We start from the raw sequence: 8759 nt of genomic DNA, 5'->3' as shown, positions 1-8759 counted from the left end.
TGTGGTGGTGTGTGGGTGGGGTGTGTGAGGGGGTGTGGGGGTCTGCGTGTATGGCAGTGTGAGGGGGGATATAGGTGCATGCATATGGTGGGGTGTGCATGTGGGACTCACCCTACGAACACACGCACACACTCAGCCCCTGGCTACACACACATATCCCGGAGCAGCCCCGTGGTCCTGGTCTGGCGATGCAGCCGGGAGCCAGGTGGTGGTGGAGCAGGGCAGGGGCAGTAAGCAGGGAAATGGCTGGGGGTGGTATAGGGTGGGGCTGGGCTCCTGCCTCCGGGTGCTGGGCCCTACTGCTCCTGGCTCCTGTCATCTTTGACAGGCAGCCAGGAGCAAATAAATATTAATTTACTAAATTTTTTAGGGGCCCTGTGGGCTGGATAGAATGGCCTGACAGGCTGCATCCAGCCTGCTGGCCATATTTTGCCCACCCCTTTTAAGAACACCTACTGCATTGGGTTTTCAACTCTCCCAGATTGTTCATTTTAGGGGAAGAAGGTAAGGAAGACTTCACCCTTGTACCTCTAGCCAGAGCTGCTCAAAACAAGTGAAGATTTTTCTACTAAAATGCATGCATAATGAGGATGGATTTGTGTGAGCTCAAGAAACTGGGCAATAGGTGAAATAAGAAGGAAAGCCCTAAATTGTAAATGCAAGATAATTATGCATAAAACTTTAAAGGGAATAGGGATTTAAAAAGTCAAATCAGAAATGCTGGCTAGTGCGTTGGCTCCATACTGTTCTCAGGAAGATCATGCTGTTGACTATTCACTTTGAAAGTGCAGCTTTCTTATATTAAAGGGGACATTTATCTGAAAAATTAGAATTGTGCAGAATACTGTCTAACTAGAAGCCCAAGTTCCATGCTGCAATCAGCAGGAGTTGGTTGAGCACTGAAGCATTGTCTCTTTCATGTCAGTGGGAATGCTTAAGTGCCTCTTTTCTCATCTTTCATTCTCTCTTTAAAGATGCTGAAAAGAAATCTGCATCGTTTTTAAAGGGCCGTGATTGAAGGTTATAAATGCAAAAAGAAAAATGGCTTCTTTCCTTTTCAGGCAGTGGAATGTAAAAGATTGCTTGACCACTGGGTCTCTGGATTCCTCGGTAATGTTACTAAAGGACTTGATTTTTTCAAAGCTTTACTTAAAGGAGTAAGATCTGCAAGGCGTAATTTTGTATCAAGACTGCACACAACAAACAGAATCTTAAAAATATTAAGAGACATTGTAGATGAAATCCTGGCCCTGTTGGTATCAGCTTCAAAAATCCTCTGCCTTCACTTTTTTTCTCCACATAAGGCTTTATATTTTTTTCCTGACAAAGCTCAGTCCCACAAGATGCAGGACACCCTTAACCACAAGCCCTTGAGTTCTGTAGGTGTTAATTGGTGACGTATGCCACATAGAATTTGGGCTCTTTGAAGACTTACGCATAAATACATTGTAAAAATTAATAGCAGCCTCCAAAAAACCCAAAGAAAGTCCTAATTGGTTTATATTCAAAACCAATGTAGTTACTAAATCATCCTTGACCAGAGCTTTGAAAAACAGTGATTCAGACCAGAGCTCTGGCGTTTGCCTCTTTTCACATGATTTGCTGCTAAAACAATGACATTCTTATAGGACATCCAGCTCAGCCTTAGAGAAGGAACCTTTCCTTTGATTCAGTTTTTGAACACATCTTCTCTGGTGACCTTGAGGGTCACAGAAATAACATTTCACAGAAATAACATTTTTTTCCTTTGTCTTTTTGCAGACGGTGTCTGCCTTAGGCTTTAAATAGACAAACATTTTGTGGCCTGGATTATCCCAGCAGCCAAAGGAAAGTAATGATAAAAAACGCACAAATGAAGCAACTCTGGCCAATTTTCATTTGGAGAAAATGGATGTAGTTCCATTGCAGGTGTTGAAGCTAAACTAATCTGTACCAGCTGAAGATTGATTTGGTCCATTGAGAGACCCTTCACTCCCTGCTATTGAAATTATATACCCAGAAGCACCAACCAGAAGCCTGAGCAAACTCTCACGCGGTTCATCCTTCAGGTCATCACTTAAGATCACTGCCTAGATCCTGTCTCTTCCCACTCAAAAAAGCAAAGGTATAGCCCCATCAGAGAGAAATAACTTTGGTCAACACTGACAACCTGTGGCCATGTAAAGAATAGCATTGGCAGTGACTGAATGGAGATATGACTACATCTCTTTGGAGACGAGTCTTCCAGAGTAAAAGCATAATGAAAGCTACTTAGGGTGGGTTTTTTTGTTTGTTTGTGTCGGGACCGAGGGTCGGTCTAAGGCTATGGCCAGTAGCCCGGACCGTCAGGTGTGGTTTTTCCACGACGGAGTAGAGTTAGGCACGGAAGCGTATTGGTTTTATAAAGAAAGCTTTACTTACACTGCCGATGGTCACAGTGCAGGGAGGAAACTTGCTTGAGTTGCAGTTGCAGACAAATGAACACAAGTGAGATCTCTTCCGAACCGAACCGAGATGAGTCGTCGATATACGACTCCACGAGCACTTCTTCACACGGGGGATACGTCAAATTACACTATGACGGGGAGTGGCTAAGAGCTGGTCAGGCCTCTTTGTCCTCCTCCAAGACACACGCGGAGTTTGCTAGGCTCCACAGCGCGCTCAGAGTTCTCCACGAGGTGGTTGTGGAGTCCTCCAACTTGGGCGGAAACTGCTCTGACCTTTTATACGGCTAGCAAGCCAATTGCTAGCCGCCACGTAGGAATAATTTAGAATCAGCCAATAATGGGGTACGAATTTGCATGTGTGTGGCGGGAACTCTTTGCACTGGGGTTTTCTCTCTGCAGCTGAGAAATCCACTGTGCAAAGAAAGCTCCATGTGGCGGGAAAATTCCAATGTGCCAAGGCACTAAAAATCATTGGGTTATGACAGTTTGGTTATTTGTGACAGCAGTCATCTAAATGGAAGAGTGTCCAGGCCTGGGAATTAACAGTTTTGAACTGGGTCTAATATGCACATCTAGATCTATGCTCTGAAACCAGCAGCCTTATGTCAAAAGTGCCAAAAGCATCCAAGACTCTGCTGGGAGCTGAAGTTGCTGAGCACTTCTGAAAAATCAGTCTCCTTAGGCACTCCGGGAAGTTGGCAGATGTTCACCAACATGTCTTAAAATACTGCAATTTGGAAGAAACACCAGAAGATTAAAAGTGACACAGAGTCCTAGGACACCACAGAAGTGCTGGACGTAGGCTCAGCCCAGTAGAGCTTGGAGAACTGGAATTATTATGTTGCTTTTACCTTGTTGTAATAATTTTTTCATAACTACTTTAAGTTTTTAATATGACAGTAGCTAAATGTTGGCCAGTACTGAAGACCCTTGTTCTTGAGAATCCCAAACAGGCTGCTGCTTCGTCAGTCAAAAAGAACTAGGAAAACAGTGCAGCTGGTTTTAAAATTATCCTCTGTAGCAGCATTATGTTCCTGAACTTTCAGTCCCTTTGTAGGAACTGCAAAGGGATATCTTGCACATCAGTGAAAATCAACCATGTTTCAGGTGAAATGTAGCAGCTGTTTAACAGTGTGTAACAATCCTTAGTAAGTGAATAGAGAAGGAGAAGGAGACTGTAACTGAGGAAGGCAATTAGCATGGGGAAGTTGCCTAGTTTGGTTAAGACACCGATGCTAATACCCTCAACTCTTGAAAAAGTGGGGTTCTCTAATGAATTGAAGGGTGAAGGCCTTGATTCCACCCCAACCCCTTCACTCATCCCTCAGGATGCTGCTCCTTGTGGCTGCTGTACAGCATTTCCTCCATGGAGAGGGAAAAGAGCAATATCATGTTTATAAATGTCTGATCAAATTAGAGAAGCACAAAGTTTAAGGGTGTTATAGAAAGAAAATACCCAGAAGCTGTTTTAATTGGCATTGTCTGGCCTCCACTAGGGAGCACCAGAGCTCTCCAGAATGGCTAAAACATGACCCTCTTGTAAAACACTTACAAACAAGGTAAGCAGCTTGGAGCAAATGTTTAGTGTCTGCCTGATAGGGGGTGTCCCCATTAGTCCTGTTCTTTTCCTTACATTGTGTCTCCTGGTTGTAGGAAGCATGTACATTGCCCACATTGTGGTCCAGTGCCTTCACACGGCAACTGAAGAGGGCTGGGTTCTGCTTCCCACCTCTCACCTTCTGTGTTACCTTGAGCAAATCACCCCATGTCTCTGCACCTTTGCCTTGCCTTGCCTGCCATGGCTAGGTCTGTGCTACTGGAAACAAGCCCTGTCCACTTGCTCCTACTCCAGAGGTGCCCAAGTCTGGCAAGTAGTTTGAGTAGATGGCTCACAGGGGTCCTGAGTGCATGCGCCAGCACCTCTCCCTAGTTCAGATGATCTCGGTTCTGGTTTGGAGCCGTGGGAAATCTCAGGGAGATGAGTTGTGTGTATCCCATGTCCAAGTCCAGGCAACTCTGCAGACCTGTGTAAAGCTAGGTCTTGGTTGGTGCACAGGCTTGCTGCCCATGTGGGTGGGGTTGGGAGTGGTTGTGTGCGGTTCGCAAGCTGTTTCAGGGGAGCTGTCTTTAGTGCTCTGTTCTCTGGGTGTAGGCTTGGTCTAAGACGCTTCATATTTAATGAACATTGTCATACGGCAGCTTTGAACCATGGAGGGAACAGACAAAGCTGCAATGAAAACCTAGGTCAATATTTATTCATTTTGATTTATAAAAAAGCCCCATCCTAGGCTCTCGGGGCTTTACATAAATTTAAATCACAATATTCAATCAGATGTAGAATGGCATCAACAACCCTAATTGCCCAAGATTTGGAGATAGTCGGTTCTGCATCTTATTAAACCTGAAACATTTTTTTCTCCTTTGGAGTTTGTCTCTTGTTGCCTAACCCCAAGGCCAGCTCACAGAACCTGAATCTCATACCAGTATTTGTCTTAAGGTTGTTACGTTATCATAGCCCAGGATCTTAACTTTTCAGTTAAAATCAAATATGGAGGCTGACACTTTCCCAAGAGCCTTGGCACCTCAATGAATTGGAAAATTTTACTCCTGGCCTCCAATACTAATGCTTACATGGGAAATGTCTTTAATGGGCACATCTACACGAGACGTTTTACTTCACTGTAGCTTAATTTACTGTGCAGTACAGGTGTGCATCTACATGCATGCACCCTTACTGCACAGTAATAATGGCTAATTTTGATACCTGCAAATGCTACCCAAGGGGGCTGTCCTGAGCCCAGCACCGCAGGGCTCCGGGCTGGGAACTTTTCCTGCCCTGGGTGTGGGTTGTTCTCTGGCAGCCTGAGAGAGCCTGTTGTCTGACCAGGAACACTGCAGGCCCTATATGTCCCCTGGACAGGACCCTGCCAGTCCTGTCCCACAGCCAGAGCTGCTGCTTGGTCACAGGTGGGTGCTGTAAAGGCCTGCAGCCTGTTGCACCCCTTGCCGAGCCCTGAGATCTCCCCAGCGCTGCTGGCTGGTTGTTTCTAGAAGCACAGCCAGCCCCTGCTCCCTGTTGCTGCTCATCCCAGCTGTCTCCTGTGTTTGCAGGCACTGTGGCACATTTGCCTCTGCTGCACAGATTCCAGTTCCTGGCCGTGCCTCTCTGCTGAGTGCTCCTGAGCACTGTTTAGGGCTAGCCACACAAGGACGGCTGGGCGGGGCCCAGAGAGCCGGCGCGGGACACAATGTCCTCGTTATCCTCCCCATTGAGGCCCAGCCCCCCTGCATGTGCAAGCCTGTGCTGTCCACCTGGCCCCCCAACTGGACCCAGGAGGCGATTGGTGACCTTATGGCACTCTGGGATGATGCGGAGGTGCTGAGGCAATTTGCACAGGCTGGGCGCTCGAATTTCCACATTTGTGAGGACCTGTTGGGCAGCATATGAGAGCAAGGGCACTCCCAGTCAGCATGGCAGTGCCACATAAAGGCCAAGGCCTTGTGGGCACAGTGGGTGGCTGAGATGGACCACAGTTTTTGGTCCAGTCATGCCCAAAAGACCATACCCTTCATGTGGCAGCTGACCCAGATTTTAGTGCCCCAGGATGAAGGCCACACCCCTGCAGTGGTCACCAGCAGGGGTGGCCTGCCCAAGCCCCTGCCCTGCCCTGACTCCTCTGGTGACATGTCACTGAAGGAGGGGTCCTTGGGTGTTCAGTGCCCTGCCCTGCCCACCTCCCTGGCTGCTGCACCCACCAGCAGCTCAGGGAGCCCAGGCCAGTGGCTGCCTCAACAGCTCCACAGCCCTGACCCCACCATGAGGAGTGGTCGGCCATGCCACTGCAGCACCAGCTCCTCCTGGTGGGGGGCCTGCCAGGCACTGGCCTGCTGTCCATTGCAAGCCAAGGACACTGGGTGCAGCTCATCACTGTCATAGCTCAGGGTCTTGAACGAAAAGTGCAGGTGTGCCTGGGGCTCCAGGAGGATCAGCAGGGCGTAGCGGCTTGGGCACCCCTCAGGCTGCACAAACAGCTCATCATGCACCACCTGGGGCACACGCAGCAGGGGCACACTCAGGACACAGCAGCAGCACTGGGGAGCCGGCCTCAGGGTGCCTCCCTGGGATGGCCCCCAGTGGGGGGTGGGGCACAGCCAGCACCTCACCCCAGTTGTCCAGGAGCCCTGTGTGCCCAGAGCATGGATGCTGTGGGCTGGGTGGCAATGCAGCAGAGGAGATGGGCTGCAGGGAGAGAGGAGGGGCAGTGGGGTCTGGAGCCATGGCAACAGGTGCTGCCAGCAGCCTGGCCTGGCCCATCCACCCTGGAAAGAGGGTGGGGAAGGCAGGCTGGCCCCAAGGGAGCAATCAGGGACAGGAGATCGGCCAGCAGCTGCCTGGGTGCGGCCCTGCCTGGCAAGACCTACCATGATCCCTGGGCACCCATGCATGGTCAAGCCCTGATCTGGGGCTGGGCACCACATGGCCCCTGGTACAGATCTTATCTCTGAAATGTTGCAAACTCTCACAAAAAAGCTTTTGTCTCTCTCCTCTCCAGGGCCAGCATCTGGATACAGGAGAGAGCCCACCAGCCCCAGTGGGGTGCAGCCTCCATCTCACCACAATCCAGCACTGGAGCCCATTGCATGTGCTGGCTGTGGCAGCACCAGGCGCGCGCTCGGACCTGCCTGCTCCAGGGACTGGTGGAGCTGGCTGAGGAGCAGGAGGCACAGGCGCTGGCCTGGTGAGTGGAGAACGTTACCCAGGAGGAGGCATTCTGGGTCTAGTTTTTGGCGCTGGAGCGGGAGCACCTGATGGTTTTGTGCAAGCAGATTGCTACGGACTGTCAGGTAGCAGAGACGGTGAACACTGACCATCGGGTCCTGGACACTGTCTTGGGCCTGGCGGTTGTGTGCGTGCTCCCCACTGCCTGGCCTCCATTCCCTCCCAGCAGCTGGCCCCTACCCCAGGTCCCCTGCCACCCACCTGGGCCCATCCCTGCTGCTCACCCTGGTGCCACATGCCTGAAGACCTGGAGGTGCCAGGCATAGCACCACAGGGGGATGAGTGTGCTGCACTTGGGGAGCTGCCTGCTCTGGAGCATCACTAGCCACCGTTGCCCTGGGATGAGCCCGCTGCCTACTAGGGTCACCGTGGCCCTTAGACCCATGGGGGAATGGCCCAAGACTGGGGTGCAGGCCTGTCCCCAGGCTGTGCCCCCTAAGTGCCATCACCCCATGGCCCCCCACTTTGGGACTCAGACAGAGACTATCGTGTATAGTTTTCACTTTGGGAAGAGGGTTTTTTTGGCTGGGTGGGGAGGGTGCTGGAAGGGCTCTGTTTGTTGTGCCCTGGCAGGTACATGGCGCACCTTGGGCCATGCCGGGGTGGTGGGGACCTGCCATTAGTGCTGGCACTGCAGGTCATGCCCCTGCTGCTTGGCTGCCTCAGCATGGCATGCCTTCTCTGCCCAGCCTCCCTGAACATCTCTCCCTAGGCTTCACAAATATTGTGCAGCATACACACTGTGATGATGATGCAGGGGAGGTTTCTCTCAGTCACCTTGAGGCGGACCTTGAGGGACCACCAGTGAAAGTGCACTCAACCTGCCAAAAAATTGGTTAATGCTCATGAAGTTAATGCACAGTAAAGTTACTTGCGACTATTTGCACGTGTAGACACACCCAATGAGAAGCAAATGTAAACCAATGCGGCGGTATCTGCCCAAGTCTGCAAAGACCCTGGCACAATTGTTCAGAAAAGTGAAACTTTCCCAGTTCAGTTCTGTTAAATGCTGAAGCCAAATCATTTGTACTGCAGAAATAGCAACACTTGGCATCTCTTTACTGGGGGGACACTGCCTTCCTATACCACCTCCACGACTGGCCAGCTCAGCTGTTTGGTGTATGTTCAATGGAGTTGTGGGAACGAAGCCACAGCTTCATCTTCTGACCTTCTCTCCCTGTCCTGGCGTTGGTGAGCCATTGGGGTGGGGAGGAAAGGACAAGAGAGAAGGAGAGGTAGCTTTTGCTATGCCCTGCATATATGGCGTGTGTACCACATGAATTTTTACTGGCCTCTTTTTGCCCCCATTCCCTGGCTGGGTAAATATGAAAGGAAAGGAAGACTGTGGCAGGAGTGAGATCTCATATTGACTTCAGAGAGTAGACAGATAGTCTCATTGCTGCAGATCTACCCCTGAACAGGCTTGAGCTGTGCTAATCATTTGAATGGGGGTGGGGGGTAGCAATCACTGGAAAATAAAAACAAAAACTAGAAACATTGGTTCAGACTGAATCAGCCAAAAAGAATTGTTTTGTTTTTGGTCATTCCCTACA

The sequence above is a fragment of the Alligator sinensis genome, unplaced genomic scaffold (genome assembly GCF_000455745.1).
Source record: "Alligator sinensis unplaced genomic scaffold, ASM45574v1 scaffold135_1, whole genome shotgun sequence".
NCBI lineage: Eukaryota > Metazoa > Chordata > Crocodylia > Alligatoridae > Alligator > Alligator sinensis.
Note: the sequence above shows the minus strand (reverse complement) of the source record.